The sequence below is a fragment of the Panthera onca genome, chromosome B1 (genome assembly GCF_046562875.1).
Source record: "Panthera onca isolate mPanOnc1 chromosome B1, mPanOnc1 haplotype 2, whole genome shotgun sequence".
NCBI lineage: Eukaryota > Metazoa > Chordata > Mammalia > Carnivora > Felidae > Panthera > Panthera onca.
In genome coordinates this window covers 14503796-14521881 of record NC_138342.1, presented here as the reverse complement: position 1 = coordinate 14521881, position 18086 = coordinate 14503796, and the positions used below count along the sequence as shown (strand labels likewise).

Genomic DNA, 18086 nt, shown 5'->3' with positions numbered 1-18086 from the left:
CAGGCCCTGGTTATATGCCTTTTCGAGCTGTGGGAAACAGAGCATGTGTATTAATCTCGTCGAGCCTCTTATCTACAATGCACATAGTATAATCAGCTTCTAATTTACGTGGTTTTTGTGAATACCAAATGAGATAGGATGGATAAAGAGTCCAGACCATGACTGACATTTAATAAATTATTAATAGCATTTACTTATCTTTATAATCATAGGATTTAGCATATTGACTGTAGAACCATAAAAATGTTCAATATATTGAACCAAAAGTTGGTAAATTTAGAAAACAGGGAGAATAAGCCACATGTCATCAGGATTCAGATACAAAAAAAATTAAGATAAATTCATAAGAACATAATCCCAAGGCATTCTAGGGTAAAATAGAATCAGAATAGATTTTTAGGTTTTGATTTTGGATATAATTTAAAGTTTTTACTTTTTGAAAAATAGTAATTTTTCTTTTGTTGTGTTTCTTTTTTCCTTTTTTCCTAACATCCAAGAAAGATGAAGATCCAGGAAAAGCAAAAATCAGTTGACAAAGATTTAACTTTTTACTTAGAATATTATGTATTAATTTTTTCAAAAGAGTAAAATTAAATTAGGAGGAAAATCTATGTCAATAAAATATTCATTTTTCCCTCTTTTTCTACTTAGTGATTTATGCTTAAACTTTAGAAGAAATATAACATTGAGAAATGCTCCGATAGGGAAAACATGGGCTCTGAAGTCAAAACAAACCTGATGTTGAATCTCAACTTTCTATTTAGTTATTTTGTGTACTGGAGAAAGCTACTCAACCTCTTGAACCTTAGTTTCTTTACCCCTAAATTTTGCATAGAGTTGCTGTAATAATTAAGTTTGACAAAGAATTTAAAGTGCCCCTATAATAGAACGATTGGACCCAATCCTTCACCACTTCCCCCATCTACACTTTTGCCATGTCCTCAGGAAGACTGTGCATCTCTCATGTACTTTTAGCTTGGCTATAACTGGCTTTGGTCAAGACACAGGTGGGTAGATGTGATAAATATTCCATTTCTGAGCCTAGGTCCTCAGTGGACCTAGTACATTTCTTTTTGTGTTCTTGTGCTACTGCCATTGTCATGAGAAGAACATGCCTCAACTAGCTTACTGGTCAAAGGAGAATGAAAGTCACATGAAGTAGAACTGCTCCTATCACTTCACTGATTTGCAGCTTGCAACAGGGCTGCCCAGCAGAGCCCAGCATAGATCAAGAGTACCACCAGCACTGACTAGCAGATGCTTGAGAATAAATGACTAAGTCACTGGTATCAGGATAATTTCTTATGCAGCTGTATTGTTGCAAGAGCTAACCAATACAATTCCCAACACTGTGGCAGACACATACTAAGTGTTTGATAAATATCCGTTCTCTGCTAACATGACAATATGTCATTTGACATTATAATTTACTCTCATTAAACACCAAAGAGAAAAACTCCTTTCATTTTACATGGTTTGTTTTGAAGGCCAATTACTAACACAAATATGTGAAATAAAATACTAAGTAAAAATGTAAAGGTGACAAGCTTGAGATTCTTGGTTTTATCTGGTTAGTCTCAGTGTCCTATTGACCCCTAATCATTATTCTGCTCACTAAACCATTATAGGCTAAAAAAAATAGTATAATAGTATGAACACAGTATGGGATAAATTTAAATCATACCCATACCCATTAAGCGGTGACCACAATACCCATTAAACTGATGATATATAGTTTCAGGGATTTGGATACAAGCTCCCAGTATGTTTTACATACACTCTTTAAATCATATCAGTAAGTGAAATATAATGTATTTATTTCCCCACCCAAGTGGAATTTGAACCACAAATGGCAGGTGATAGATTCACATTTCACTAATATAATCCTCCACACAACTCCGTTTTCTCAAAACATAAGCGCCTAACACCTGAAGACTTGAAGTGCTTTTTTTGCTTGCCTCTCAGCTTTTTCCATTCTTTCTCCAAGATACACAATGAAAAAGCATGCCAAGTCTCAGGTTCCCTCTGAGACCTGATAGAAGAGTAATTTCTCATGATCCATCACTTAAGTACTCTTCAATTTGGTGTCTAAAAATGCCTCAAATAAATATCCCCACTCCAAATCCAGATTAAAAATCACTCCTCTTGCCCTCAACAATTTCCTTTAGCAACAGAAGTATGCACACTTTGACAAGTAATATCAAAGAAAGAACCTATGGGGAAAAAGTCTAGGAAGTGCTCAGCAATGCTGTATTTATTTGGTTGATTTCCTACCAGAAAACCTAAGCCAAAGAACAGAACTATGATTTTTAAATGCCCCATGACAACTTTCGCAATAAGAAAGTTCTTTACCTAATTCTATCCAACGCTTCCTTTGAAAACTAAGTTCTACTCATTTGCACTACTCTGTACCATATTCACTAAGTAGATGGAAATATAGTATTTAAAAAGTCCTCAAATTTAAAAGGATAGCTGAAATAACGGAGTCTCCATTTGACACTTTCTTTCTTCCTTTATACTTACATGGTATGTTATAATACATGATTCATTCACTTGACAAATATGCAAACATCTATCATGTCCATGCATCATTTAGATACTGAGGAGCCGACAGTGTCACAGAGGAGTTATGCATTAATCAAAAGATCAGAGAAAAGGGGAGCCTGGGTGGCTCAGTTGGTTAAGCATCTGACTTAGGCTCAGGTCATGATCTCACGGTTTATGAGTTTGAGCCCCGCGTCGGGCTCTGTGCTGACAGCTCAGAGTCTGAAGCCTGCTTCACATTCTATGTCTCCTTCTCTCTGCCCCTCCCCCACTCGCGCTCTGTCTCTTTCTGTCTCAAAAATAAACATTAAAAAAATTTTAAATCAGACAAAAATATAAAATTAAAACTATAACAAATACAATGAAAGAAAGGTGCATGGTATTGTGGGAGTATATAACGGCTTGACCTAGTTTGAGACTCTGGAGAAGCCTTCTATGTAGAAGTGATGTTGGAGCTAACATATAAGAAATAAGTAGATGTTATCCCAGTAAAAGAGTTGGGCAACGGGGTCCTCCCAAGTGGAACCATCAGCATAAACAAAGTAGGTAGTTTATTCTAGTAACTAAATGAAAAAGCCCACTGTGGCTAGAAGAGAGTGTTAGAGACAACAGCAGGAAATGAGGCGGTATGTGAGTCAGAGAACTGACCAGCAACATGCTCATGTTGAATGTGGCCCTCCAGATCTACTCTGCAACCTTCTCTGCTAAACCTTGTGCCTTAGAAGATGCAACTTTGAGAACTCCATCACTGAGCTGCCTTGCCTGCTAGCTTCCAGCTATGTCCAGCACATGTGTCCTGATGAGAGAACACATGTTATTTGTTATAGTTCAAATAAGACATGACATAGCTTGGACAGGAAAATAATGGCAGAAATATAGAGAAGTTTGTGAACTCAAGATGGGGAAAAAGCATTCCGGGGTGGGAGTCTTAACATTTCATGCATGCAACTTGATGGAAGGCAACATCATGGATTGAGGAAAGCACCTGGAAAAAAAATCCAGGTTTGCAGATGACAATCAGGCATTTGTCTTTGGATGTGTTCAATCAGAGGTAGCTTTGAGACATCCAAGTGGAGACGTGAAACAGATAGTTGATACAAAGATCTGAAACTAACGAAAGGTCAGAACTTGGGGGGTTTATATTCGGGAGGTGTTAGCATATGGTGATGATTAAAACTGTAGTTGTATGTGAGGCTTTCCGCAGGGTGAGAATAAGGTACAGGCCCAGCTCTAAGGGAACTCTACCATACACTGGCCAGTTAAAAGAAAACAAACTTAGATTAAAAAAAAAGAAATAGCAGAGACTCAGTGGGTATATGTGACACCAGGGAAAGATGGTATCACAGAAGATAAGGAAACAAAGTATATAAAACAGTGAGAATCATATATCTCCAGCTGACTGAAAATATGTGAAAAAATATTCTTCTTACTGTGTCATTATAGTCCCTTGCTTTTTCAGGGAATAAATGTTATGTTTTAAAGGAAGGTGTCTTCTATGTCAGAGAGCAATTCTACTGCACTTAGATTTTGATTTTGACCCTTCCTGTTGTCTGCCTTAAAAGAAGATCGTTTTCATACTTCTTACCTGTAATAAAGTCCCATGCTGTGTCCTGCTGCTTCTGGCTATTATTCCTCACCCCAAACAGAACTGATAAATTGGATCCAGCACTAGGAACTTGAATTCCGGTTTACGTAGGTCTTAGTCTAACAAACTTCTGCCTGCACATAAAGAAAAAACAAACACACGGAGGTCAACTTTTCCAAGGATACACACTTAAAAAATCGAAGAGTTGGATTATAACTAATACTTTCTGATTTTTAAATTCTCTCTTGCATGACACATTAAGGCCACACCATAAATACTCAATGGTACTCTCTCCCAACCCTCCATATTGCAAGCAAGATGTAATAAAAACAAAAACTCAGTAATCGGGAGACAGAAAACACACAAATTGTAAAGCTCAAAAATCCAAAACTGTAAAATCATAGATTAATAATGACAGCAGCCTTAATCTCATCCTTTGAAAAACATGCCAAAAATATCACCAACTGGGTGGCTTAAACCACAGGCATTGAGTTCTCAGAGTTTGGGAGTCGGGGAAGCCTATGACAAAGGTCCTGGCAGGATCCACTGTCTGGTGAGATCCTGCTTCCTGACTTGCCAGTGGTCACCTTCTCCTTCCTTCCTCCCATGGTGGGGAGCAGAGAACTGTATAGCAAGTTTATCTGTCTCTTTTTATACAGGCACTGATGAGGGCAGAGCCCTCACCACCTAAGCCTCCTAACATCCCCACCTCTTAATATCATCACACTGGGGATTAGGATTTCAACATACGAGTTTGGGGACGGGGAGTGGGAGCACAAGCATTTGGTTCTTAGTAGCTTTTAATATCCTTGAAGATAGTTCTTATAACTTTTCCAAACTCGTAAAAACCACTTCTCATTGTCAATAGTGCAGACTGCTTCAGTGCTGTAATGTGATTGCACGGTCAACTTGCCTGTGGCTCAGGGCACCAAAACAAATCTACTTTTGTTCACACTTCCTTTGTTTTGTGGACAAACTGGTCACCTACCAAAACCAAGCAAGAAAAACAACCTGTGGTCTTGCTACAGAACGTATTTGAATAAGCTTGTTTTAGTGTCTCTGTTTCACTTGCTTCTTTATTCACATAAGGTTCTTTCATAGCAGTTGCTTTTGCTCTAATGAAGAGTGGGTGAACATCAGGGCATTCCTCTGACAGTGCAGAATGGCTGGGCTACTTCAACATTAGGCCAATGGATCTGGTGTCACAATTTAATTAAACCAACTAATGTTATCATGAGCGCCATGTGAGGGCTGTGTTCTCCACAGCTATGGAGAACCTAATTATTAAACCCCTCCCCCCGACCATTGGCTGACAAACAACATTGTGCCTGAGGAGTAGTGTTTTACATGGCATTTGGTTTTGTTTATACATGGTGTTTGTTTTACCGTACGCGAACATTATAAGGCTGTGATAAATTGAGGTCTATCTCAGTTTTTAGATTATAATTATCTAAACTGAACTGAAATGGAAAAAGTTTATCAAACACAATATGACAAATTAACCCAAGGAGTGGCTGCCTCGTTGGAAATTAAATGAACCAACAACAGGCAAAATTTAACAGAAATTAGCAGTCAAATTAAGACATGTGATTGGTGGACGTGAGTTGCTAGGGTAATAGTACCAAAGATGAGTATCCTTAAACCTTATGATGATCTACTAGTTGTCATTATTTTATTAGCCCAGTGCTACTGCAAGTCAAACTAACACAAACCACCGTCTCTTGTTTTGCTTTGGATCATGGTCAAATACAAGGATTTTTCCATGCCTCCCACAGTTTAGTGCCTAACTGTTCTCAATCAGGAGGAAGACTGAGGAACAAAGTAGGCCATGTACTGTAGGACAACCCCACCTGGGAGGCTGAGGCCTTGGCCACTTGTCTTGGGATTGTTTTTCCTTCACCTGTGAACACATAGTTCTGAAGAAGTGTCACAAGGGCAGCAGGATAGAGAAGACCTACAGTGTCACAGTCCTAGGAGTCAATTTATTTAAATTACAATCAAGGGGGAAATAAAAGATGTGCTACAGTAAAAGACATGCTTATATGACATCATGAAAATTTTTGAGTGCTTTCGTTTTTGTAACATTTCTACAAGATTAAGAGGTCCATCTTTCAGTGATCCAAATGTAAAAAAAGAAATTTTAATTGGATATCCACCTTGTCAAACATCCTATAAAAAAGGGACGGAGGCAGTTCATGTCAGATGAAAAAAACAGGGACCAGACCATATCCATGTAGCTCAAGATCACCTTCTCAAGCAGGGAAGTGTGGAAGGACAGAGTCTCCAGTTCTGCTCAGGCCATTTGTCTTAGTTTCCTAGGACTGCCATAACAAAGTACCACAAACTAGGTGCCTTAACACAACATAAACTGATTGACAGTTCTGGAGGCAAGCAGCCCAAATTCAACATACCAGCAGGATTGGTTCCCTCTGAGGGCTCTGAATGACACTTTTTCATGCTTCTTCCTGGCTTCTGATAACGGTTGGCAATCCTTGTCATTCCTTAGGTTATAGACACGTCACTCCAATCTCTACCTCTGACTTTACATGGCTTTCTTCCTATGTTTCTCTCTCTCCCCCTTTTATAAGGAGAGGAGTCGTATTTGAGTAGGGCGCACCCTACTCCAGCATAATCTCATCTTAATTAATTATATTCACTACAGCTCTATTCCCAAATAAGGTGACATTCTGAGGTTCTGGGTGTTGACACTTCAAAATATCTTTTAAGGAGACACAATTCAACCTACAAATACCATTTCAGCAATTCTAAAGAAGGATCTCACCAGAAAATGGCTGAGAAACTAGTGCAGGCAAAATCTGATTTTTACCTTCTATTTTCTTAAATAAAAGACAAAATTTGTTGAAAAACAGCTGTTTTTCTAACATCTGACATAAAGAATTGAAACCTCAATTCACTGAATTTATAAGGAAATACTAGGGATGCCTGGGTGGCTCAGTCAGTAAAGCGTTCAATTTTGGCTTAGGTCATGATCTAGCAGTTCATGAGTTCGAGCCCTGCATTGGGCTCTGTGCTGACAGCTTGGAGTCTGGAGCCTGCTTCAGATTCTGTGTCTTCCTCTCTCTCTGTCCCTCCCCCGCTCATATTCTCTCTCTCTCTCTCTCTCTCTCTGAAAAAAAATGCACATTTAAAACAAAATTTTTATAAGGAAATACTAACCACTTTATGGCCTGACAAGATGGAAGTCTTCCCTGATCTTTGGTGAAAATATTCCCTGAAATAAAAAATTCATCCCATGGAATAATCTTGTGTTACTTATCTTCCATGGTGAATCTGAGTGTTAACTCTACAGAAGTATCTCAATAAATGTGTCTTAAATATTCTAATCCAATATGGTTTCCCTTTATTAGGAACTATGTAATTGCCAAAGGTGGTTTCTACAGCTACCTATGGAATTCTTGGGAACTCAAAATGCCAATTTAAAGTATTATATAGTGCTTGACCCTGTATTTAATAAGCCAGATTATTGTGTCTGATTGAGTCTAGCTGAGACATTAACAAATACGAGTTATAAGTCAGGCCACAGAAATATTAGAAAGTATATCCCTCTCCTAAGACAAGTTTGTCTCAATAAAACAAGCCTAGACGTGGATTACCATGTCTGTACCTAATATTAAATTACCAGAATACCTTGTCGGGCTATTTCACCTTCCAGTATCTGGTGCCTAAAGAATCTTAGCAAGCAGCTGAGGGATAACACCTTCTAGAGAGCTAGTCATCAGAGGGATTTCTGCTTTGCCAAATTTAGTGCCAAGAGCCCAGGTCTCCCTAATTGTAATCGCGATTCTCTGTAAGTCAGTCGATGACTCTCCTGACTGTCTTCAAGACTCTGACTCCCTGCCTCAAAAACCAAAGGTCAAAGGAGGGCCCATTAGCAGTTCTGGCTGCATTCAGGCACCAAGAACAGCAGGGTTTTCCTGATTAGAAGCATAGGGCAGACTGACTTATATGTTCAGATATATAGCCAAATGTGTTGGAAAGAGAAAAGATACAGCAAACAAGGCCCCCTGCTAATATCTCCAGCCTGATCTCTCATCACTTCCTGCTTCTCAACCTTTGCTCCAGTAAGATTGAATTTCACCCAGATCACCAAAGTTGACGCATTCACTCATTCTGCTTCTTGTTCACATTCTTTCCTACCTCTGGGTCTTTACACACTTACTCCCTGCTGTTACTAATGCCTTTATGAATCTTGCTTTACTTACAAAATATCAATATGTCCTTCAGAACTTGGATAAGTGTAGCTTTTCTCAAAAATGGTCACTGCTCTCCAAATCTGTGCCAGGTGCTGTTTCTCTATGCTCCCAATGGCTTCCTATACTGGGATCACTTGAAGCACTCACCACACTGTATATTGTAATTTCTTGCACCTTCTACTGCCTCCCTCACTGGATTTGAGGTCCTTGAAAACAAGAACTATGTCATACTTACCTTTGTAGCCTTAGCAACTAAGATAGTGACTGTCCCATAATAAATGGTCAATGAACATTTATTAAATGAATCACAAAATAGACGCTAATTTTGGAACCAGAAAACAAGTAACGTAGTTCTAGCTTAAATTCTTCAGGACATCGTGATCATTGTTGTCATATTCATGACCTCAGCAAACTCAGCCATGACTTCTTTGGTTTTCATACTTCTGCTTTCATGAACTTCTTTTTCTCTTTTCAGTTATAAGGTAAAGTTAATTCCACCAGCATGGTGGTTGGTAGGAAAGTCTATCATACATAATGTATATGAAGGAGGTTTATAAAATGTGAAATGCTATAGAAATTCAAGTTACTGTTGATGTTTGGTAGAAAGTAGAGAAAAGAGTGGCTGAGTGTCTGCAAATACAACTTTATTGTAGGCAGTATATTACATCAGGGTAACCTGGCACATCCACTCTCCTCTTTCCTTTCCTTTCTACCAAGTATGAGAGGCATGGTGTAGGAAGACACACTGGGGAATGACTATTTTGGTCTGGGCACCAATAAATCCCTTGCAATATTTCTCAGACAATACCGTGTTAGTTTCCCTTACTGGGACTTTTCCTGACTGGAATTTGAATAAGGTTTATTTACTTACAGCTCAAATTTGGGGGAAAAACACTATTATTTGCACTGAAACATTTAAAATTGAACATTATAACACACACATATAGGTTTTGCCTTTGACCATCAATGAATCTTCTAACAAGAATATGGTGAACGTATACCTGCAGAGATGAAGCTGTTTTCTTCTCCCCTTACTGAATATCCAGGTTTCACAAATTCCCTCTGCAAGTGCCCAGTTTATAAACACCTTTCTCCTTGATGCTTTCTCTGGAATTCTTGGAGATTAAAGGCTGGTTTCTGGCACAAGTACTGCCAGAAAAGCTTTTCTCATACAAGAAAAAAAGCAGAGTGTATCTTTGGTATATCCTGGTTTCTTTCCATTAAAGTATCTTTCACTAATATCAGGATGAAAGTCATTAAATTACATCAAAACTAACCCCGTGCTATTTGGCAAAAACAGTACAAATAAGCTGCCAAACATTGGTTGGTGTGTACTAAGGAAGGATCTAGAAATTTCAAACAAGGCACTGGTGAGAAACCAGGGGGGAAACACTGACAGATTGCTTTCATCAATCTCTAGAGTCTGTCCCTTCTGCAAATCTCCTTTAGCCAATCAATGGTGTTAAAGAAAGGCTCTAAGAGCATGCATTTAACTGTTGATTTATGCAGATCATGATAAATAAGCAATGCTCTATAAAGGATTGGGAAAAGAACCATTTCAAAGCTTAGACATAGAAACTATGGCAGCATATAAACCTGTGCCAACTCAATTGAGTAGTCTAATACAGAAAAGAAATCCAGTTCATGAGCCAAGATGACAACTAACACACACACACACATGCATACACACATATACACACATGTAGAAACACACACACACACACACACACACATATATACACACACACAGACATACATATACACAGAACACATACACACACATACTCGTGAGGTGAAAAGTCAAGAAAATTCCTCAAAATACTTTTTATTATTGCCTGACTGCTGCTGCCGCCAACAAAAACTTTTCGATGTAATTTATCCTCACCAACACAGATGATGTGATTAAAATAAAGGAGCAGCTGGATACCTCGGAAGATGGGGGAAAACCATGCAGTGCAGTGGAAAGAGCCAGGCACTTAGATTTAGAAGAGCAGGGTCTTAATTCTTGCTTCCCAGTAGTGGCTTATGTATCAGACACTGGATGTAAATCAAAGTCAAAAGTGGGAAGCCTTTTATGTACACTGCCTTAGAATAGTAGCCTAATGTTTGGACTGCTCAGTTTTTTAAAAATTAATGTGAATTTGGCTGAAATCTGAGCCCTTAAGTCCTATTGTCTTATGCCAGGATCTTTGCCTATATCATGTAAATATCTGAATCTATGACTGCTGATTTAAATTAACCGAGTCTAAATTTCTTCATTGTAAAATACTGTGGGTGGAGGCTTAGATAATTCCTATGTGACCTTTTAGTCCTAGAATTATTTAGAGATACATACAAAGCATGGCCATTCTGACATATTCTGGGAAAAGAAAAATGATACAATCGTAATACAATATCCCAGTCTCTAAGCCAATCAAGAAAATACAAATGGTATAAAAGTAAACTTTTGATTTCATTTGTAGTCCACCAATTTTAAGACACATGCATTTTTAAAGTGGGAAGGAAGTCACTGAAGGAAAAACATTAGAAATGAAAGTAACAAACTGATAACCCCACTGTAACTGCAAAAACAAAACATCGAATAAATGTGGTGCCATAACTGTAAATCAGTAAATACTTATATCAAATGAATACCAACATCAACTACAAAATAGAAGAATATATAAAATTCTAAACACAGATCTACCTGGAGAATGGGCATGAACATTGAGTCGGGAGCCAACATTAGGGAAACCATTTCCTTCTCTGTATCCAGTCTTTCTTTATAAAGTTAGGAATTTGGTAAATGATCTTTAAATTCCGGCTCTAACAATCTATAAAAGACTAGAGCCAGCATCGGTTTCCTTCACCCTGAGTATTGTTAATCCTGCTTCAAGGAATTCATCTAAATGCAATTCATGCTTGATTTTCATTCATAAGGAGCTCCATGGTCTACATAGACTCTAATTGGAAAATTAGTATTGTTTCAAAAGCACCAGCTAAGTCTCAAAATGAGATGCCCTCAGTATGACATGCATATCTAATTTCTTCCACGGCTGCATAAAGTAAGCAAGAAAAGCATTCTCAACCACTCCTGACAGCTTTTATCACAGGCTATTCAACAAATGTTTTCTGTCCACTTGTCCAAGAAAGCTGATTAGACAAAACAGCCGGTGGAGGCACAAAGAACAACATTCATTACTTACCAAGGGAATAGAAAAGACATTTAAAATGAATGAATAGCAGACACAAAAATGATTCCTGGAAGAATTACATACACATTTTTTTGTGTGTGAAATTGTCAGGAGTGTGGTATACTACAATCTTAGAAGCTGATTTTCCATTGCATTGCAGGGATAGGTGTGATTCTTTGGTTTTAAATTAAATGTATCTAATACAGGCTCCCACTGAATACAAAATTCTGATCTGCGTATTTCCCAGGTCACTGCTCTTAAGATGATTTCTCAGAAGATATCTACACGGTCTGGAATGTTCAAAGGACTTATTAGCCTCCATTAAGGAAAGGTATTTGGAAGCCCTGGATCTTGTCTTACTTCTTATAATCAGTCTGCTCCTTTCAAGGGGAGGGAAGGGTTATTGGTGATTAATATGCAGAAAAGAGTCCACTCTCTGTCCCTTTCTCTCCAACACACACACAAGGGAAGGTTGGTGTTCATCCTAAAGTTTCAAATCCCCATGTCTTCATCTCCTAGAGTATTCCTGCATTATAGTGAGAAATTCTCAGCTTAGTTGAACATCTCCCAATGCCTTTTGCTTTATCTTTTCTACCTCACATTCCAGTTTCCCATGTCGTCTACCTGTCTGGCAGTATGTCTGGCAGTCAGTGAACAGATGAGGTTTGACTGGGGAGGGAGCAAAAGAGTTAAGGAAAAGAGCGAGGAGGTGGGCTGTGAGCTTTGTGTCGGAGGGGCAAATCATTCCTCGGCCATGCCCGCCTACATTGAAGGTCACCTGTGAATTTAGGTAGGGAGTCAAGCCAACTCACCCTGCCATTCCCATTCCGGCTCAACTATTACTAAACAAAACCAGGAAGGACCTTAGCACTTTTAGAGGCCAGCTTAAGGGTCGCCAAGGAAACTTCTGTGAGATTTTGTTTTTATGATAAATGGGATTTTAACTACAGAATCATCTTAGAATCAGCCTCCTAGCTGACTTCTACAGATTGGTTCTTTTATTTTTATTTTTTATTTTTAAATTTACATCCAAGTTAGTTAGCCTATAGAGCAACAATGATTTAAGGAATCTACTCCTGTTTATTGTTTCCTTTACACGAGAAGTGAAAAACGGGTCTGCAGTCAGGCTACATGGATTCAGATCTGAGCTCTACTAGGAAACAGCTCTGAAAACGCGAACCAGTGAGTTAGCCTCTCTGTGCTTCAGCCTTCTCATCTGTAAAATGTCACTGGCTATCGTATTTCATTTATAGGGTATTAAACACATGTCTTGTTGCAATTGCTGAATGTATATTGATTATTACCCTTATGCTTCCATACACCAAGAGTATCATTAAGTAGGGGTAGTTGAAATGACCTACAACTTTGAAGGCACCATAACCAGTTTGGATGTAAGATATTTTATTACATATGTACATGTACCTATATATTATTATATATTATGCATGTATAATGTGATACACACATATGTGTGTACATGTGATACACATACATACACACTCCAAACATTCTCAATCAGAAAATAATAAAAGTGAAACCTAACTTTTCTTGGTTTTCTAAGGGTAGACTCCCATTATTTTCTCTAAATATATTACCATAACATCTTCATCTGAGAGGAGGCAGTTCTATTGCACTCCGAATAGCAAACCATGTTTACTAGAGAACATCTTCTCTCAAGATCCCCCCTATCATCTATAAATGATGCAGGTTTATCTTTGGAATGTATTAACGTTTAAATGAATACACTAAACAAAAAGGTGAGGTTGATCAGATAATCTGCATCCTCCTTCTTCTTTTGATACTCTAATCCTATCCAGAAAAAAAAATTAACATTTGAATCTCTCTGTATAAAAGCATTCTGTATATATCATCTTACTTGCTCCTCAGTGAATGCAAAGGAATTTAAATTCAACTAATATCTATGGCAGACTCACTATGAACTCATTACTCTGCTATTTGTATTTTAATTGTCACCTTTTACCTTCAAAACAAATTGCAAGGAATGTCCCCCTTTCTCAGTGGAGGACACTGAGGCACAAAGGTTAAATGATTTGCTCTAGCTCACACAGACTATCTGGGGCACTGGCTGTGTAGTGTTGGCCAGGCCTGGGTCTCGTGCTCTCCCCTAGATCTGGAGGGTGAATCTACCTGCATCATGTACATGAAAAACAGTAGAGAGAATGTTCTTCAGAAAGAAGAAATGGGTCATTTTACCTGAAAGAGAGACCTAGTCAGACAAAAATCACATGCTTACTCTAGTTATGAACATACAGCCTTCTCCTCCCCATCCTTCTCTACTGTCAAGTAAATCTTCTAAAGAATCATTCACTAAAACAAAGTCTTTCAGTGACTCAATTAGAATATAAAATCAAAATGTCTGAACCTATGGCCCTTTTTGCTCTGGCCCCATTGATCTTTCCAGTCTCATACACTCTCCCTCCCTCTAGTGCTCACTGAGGCTATGTCAAGAAGTCCTACATGCTGCTTCGTGCATCCTATCCTTTGTGCTCCTTCTTCTATCCTATGATTTTGTCCCTCTTTCCCTGTATGGTGAAGCATACTCTTCCTTTTTGTGTCTGTCCATGTGTCATTTTCTTGGTGTCTTCCTCCCTGGAGAGCTTAGCTCATCCTTCTTGTTCCCATATCACCTTCCCAGCCTCTGGGTGGGCACAGATCAGTCACAATAAGTCAGATGAATACTTGTAGGATCCTAACTCCCTCCTCCATACCCCACTACACTGTGAGTTTCTATTTATTTAGAGAGTTCACACCGGGAGAGGGGCAGAGGGAGAGAGAGCGGGAGGGAGGGAGGGACAGAGAAAGAGAGAGAGAGAGGGAGAGAGAATTCTAAGCAGGCTCCACACTCAGCATGGAGTCTGATGTGGGGCTCAATCCCACAACCCCAGATCATCACCTGAGCTGAAATCAAGAGTTGGACGCTCAAATGACTGAGCCACTGAGGCGACCCCACTGTGAGTTTCTTAAATAAACTTTTCTCGTGTATTTTGGTAGTTCTGGAGCCTAGCACAGAATCTATAGTAAAATGAGTGCCTCAAAAATATTTTCAGAGTTTATGATTAACTGATAGAATGAATGAATGAAGGAAGGAAGGAATGAAGGTATGAATAAGTACATTTGTGTATGTGATCTGAATTGACTCCTAACATTGGCTAATCTTCCTCTTTCAAATTTCTTTGTTGAAAGGAAATACTTTGAGACCAACTCAAAAGGGATATTAATATCAAATATTTTAGAAACAGTCAAAGGCTTCATGAACTTGGGGGCATTTTCCAACCATATGCTTTTCATCTCCTGGTTCAGCTGATATAGTATGGAAGTAATTGAATAGCCACTCTTTTCTGGGATGTCAACATACATTTATCAAGGTTTCCAGGCGGTTAGTTTCTCCTTTGAAATTTTAAAAGATGTGACTCTTGGCAATACAACATAAACATTAGATTATTTTCCCAATTTTTGCTTAAGAACTATCATTTGATTCATCTGCCAAGATAACTTCATTATGTCCTTGGGGCAATTCAATACACCAGCTATTTGTGTCTCCATTTTTCACATTCACCAAGCAAGAACTCCAAATCTTAAAAGAATCCAGCACAAACCTTTAGGAGGTGGAGTCAAAAGGTAGGGCAGAGGGAGAGCATTAACTATTGTGGGTTCTCAGAGGCTTATTAAAAACAAGATACAATATTCCCATTCATTGTAACAACTTCTCTCTCTTGTCTTTTCTTCTTCCTGTCACTGAGTTTTGAATTAACCTAGGTTTTATACCAACTCTATCGTTTCAGACATCAGCCATAGTTCGTCAATCACACAATGCCTTGAATACTGGCTTGTAGTATGCATGGGTCATCTTTGACCATAACAAATGTACTGTCCCAGCCACACCCTATTTTAATTACAAAGCATAGAATCTTAAGGCTGGGTTGGCAAGAGAAAGAAGATCCTGGACTTGGGCATATCAGGACTGAAAGGAATGAGGGCAGAAGCCCAAATCACATTGTCATAAGGAAGACCAGATCAGGGCTGCATTTCTTAGGAGGCTGGGTTGCTGAATCCATGGGACCACAGGAGTATCCTAACAGGGACAGCTTCACAAATGTGTGTATTACTGCGATTTCTGAGAGATTCGTCTGAGTTGAATCAGCCTTGCATTCATTATCCAGGGGTTTAAGAAAGTGGCTCCCCTCACTGAGGGTGACAGGAGGGAATTGGGCCCTAGATATACTGGGCCAATAAAAGGTCTCCCACAGCAGAATTTCATGCTGGAGAAAGTTGTCCATAATAGTGACAGAAACTGAAACCTGTTAAGGAAACCCAAACTGACTCAGCAGAAGTACAAATTCATGTAGAATTTCTCCAGACTGCCACAGGGAGGTAATGCACAGAAAAGGGTTTAGAACTGGCCTTCGAGGCTGGTTCTTTAACTTACCATATGTATAACTTGGAAAAATCACTTAACCTCTTTTATGCCTCAGGTTTATGTCAAACAGGATGATTTCAGCAGCAACTAACCAATCAAAACAAAAACTCTGACCCAGTTTGACGTTTAAAGACAGTAAATGCATTGGCTCATCAAATCAGAAGCCCTCCTTAGTCACATCATGGTGGCAAAATGTCTGCAGCCGTTTCTGACTTTGTATCTGCTCACTATTAAATTGAGAGGAAATTTGCTTCAGGATCTCTCTTTTCAGAGCGAGAAAGATCTTTTTCCCTGGGAGCTTCCAGCAAACCTTCAGCCCAAAATGGGTCACATGCCTATTCCTAAACCAGTTCCTAAGACCAGGCAATGCCACGAGCTTAACATCTTAGGCCTGAATTCCTGAACAAACCATTGGCAAGGGATGGCGCTATTGTTAAACCAATGGTTAGATCTCCCAGAACCGGGGATGGCCTCAATTTTCATGGGGGTATTTGGTCTATGTTGGGAAAGGTGAATATCTGAACCAACTAGATACATAGAAAGGAAGCAATGGGAAGCAGAATTTAGATAGGAAGCTAAGAATAACACTGACAAGGTTCCTTATCTAGAAAAGGGGGATAATGATAATATTGTCCACCTTGGAAGCTGTTGGGAGGATTAAATGAGCTAATTCATAGAAAGCATGTAGCTCGATAAATGTGGTGGTGGGCATTTCTGTTACTATTATTGCTACTCTTGTTTCCCTCACTCTGTATCTTTCCTGCTGCATTTTGCTCTTCCTCCACCTGCTTTATCCCTGGCGTTTGAGTCTCTGTCCATTCTCTTTTAATCAGATCATCTATTTGGTTGTTGACACTAGGTTTGCACATTTGTATTTAATCGAGGGGCAAGTACACCGGCATCATCCTTTAAAAATAAAGGCTCTAATCTCATCAAAGTCAACAAACACTTACTGATGTCTCTTGATAGTAGGAACAATGAGGGACACAAAATTGAATAAGACAAAGCCACTGAGTTCGCAGAGTTCATAATACTGATGTCCAGCAGTGTGACTGGCACATGGTGCCCAGTAAACTTTGTTGAATTAAATTGATGTTTAATGGGAGAAACGTATGTGTGCAAGTAATCGATGTAAGTCAAGTTGTGATAAGTACCATAATAGAGATATAAATCAGGCATTTTAGAAGTTGGTAACAGTGGAGGTAGAAATATTAATTCAAACTGGGATGTTATTTGGAAAGATTTCTTTGACGAGTAGAAGTCTGAAGCAGAGGGTAAAGAATTCTAGCACAAGTTTAGGCCAATGAAAGTATGTGCTCAATTTCCAACCACCAGATGTATTCTTGTATCCCATCTGTCCATTCTACACATGAAATAAATTTAGACAGTTAAACTTTATCAATTGCTTATCTTGGAAGGTTTTCTGATTTTGGTTGGATAAAAATTGATGTTCAGGGAAGTTTTCACTAAATATCACATATTCTGCCTATTAAGTAATAAGTTCTAAAACAGAATACCAGATGAAAGGCATTTGAGAACCAGGATCCAAAATTGCTCTCCACTGCATGTATGTATAATTTCTTGATGAGGCAAGGCAATGTCTGACATAGTTTCCTGTGGTCTTCAGAATTTGCTTTTTCAGCCCACACAATCCTGCTATTTATTACTTCACATTTAGTTTGCTTTCAGTAATGAAAAAGATTTAAAGATAACAAGATGAATACTTGGAGGTTATAGAAAACCTGGCTTCACTTTCAAGCCAGAAATAACTTGTAGCACAAGTTAGCAACTCCAAAAAACAGAGTTAATAAGGGAGAAATAAGCATAGCTTTGTGATTTTAACTAAGTGACCATTGCTGTGATAACAACATTGCCACCAACTGGTGTAATTTTTTTATCATTCATTATCATGACTAGCAGAAGGCATATTGTACGAATATAGACAGCATAGGAAGAGGTCCAACTGGCAATTGTTGAATCTCAACACATTATGCATGGCAGTGAAAAAACAAAATGGATTTCAATTCTCCAGACACTCATCTCTGTAGTATATTTTAACAACAAAAGACAAAGCCTCTAGTTCTGAGCATACCAAGTACGTTTTCGTAATTTTTGTCTCTGTGCAATTTTCG

The 18086-nt window shown here is 38.6% G+C and overlaps 1 long non-coding RNA gene across 1 annotated transcript in view; it reads right to left on the bottom strand.

The window, feature by feature from the left end:
• Positions 1 to 18086, bottom strand: part of LOC132692672 (uncharacterized) — a 146859-nt gene that overhangs the window by 45431 nt on the left and 83342 nt on the right. Inside the window, exon 2 of the long non-coding RNA XR_009616511.2 lies at positions 4130 to 4263. This is a non-coding gene — a long non-coding RNA (uncharacterized LOC132692672). The remainder of the gene's footprint in view (positions 1 to 4129; positions 4264 to 18086) is intronic.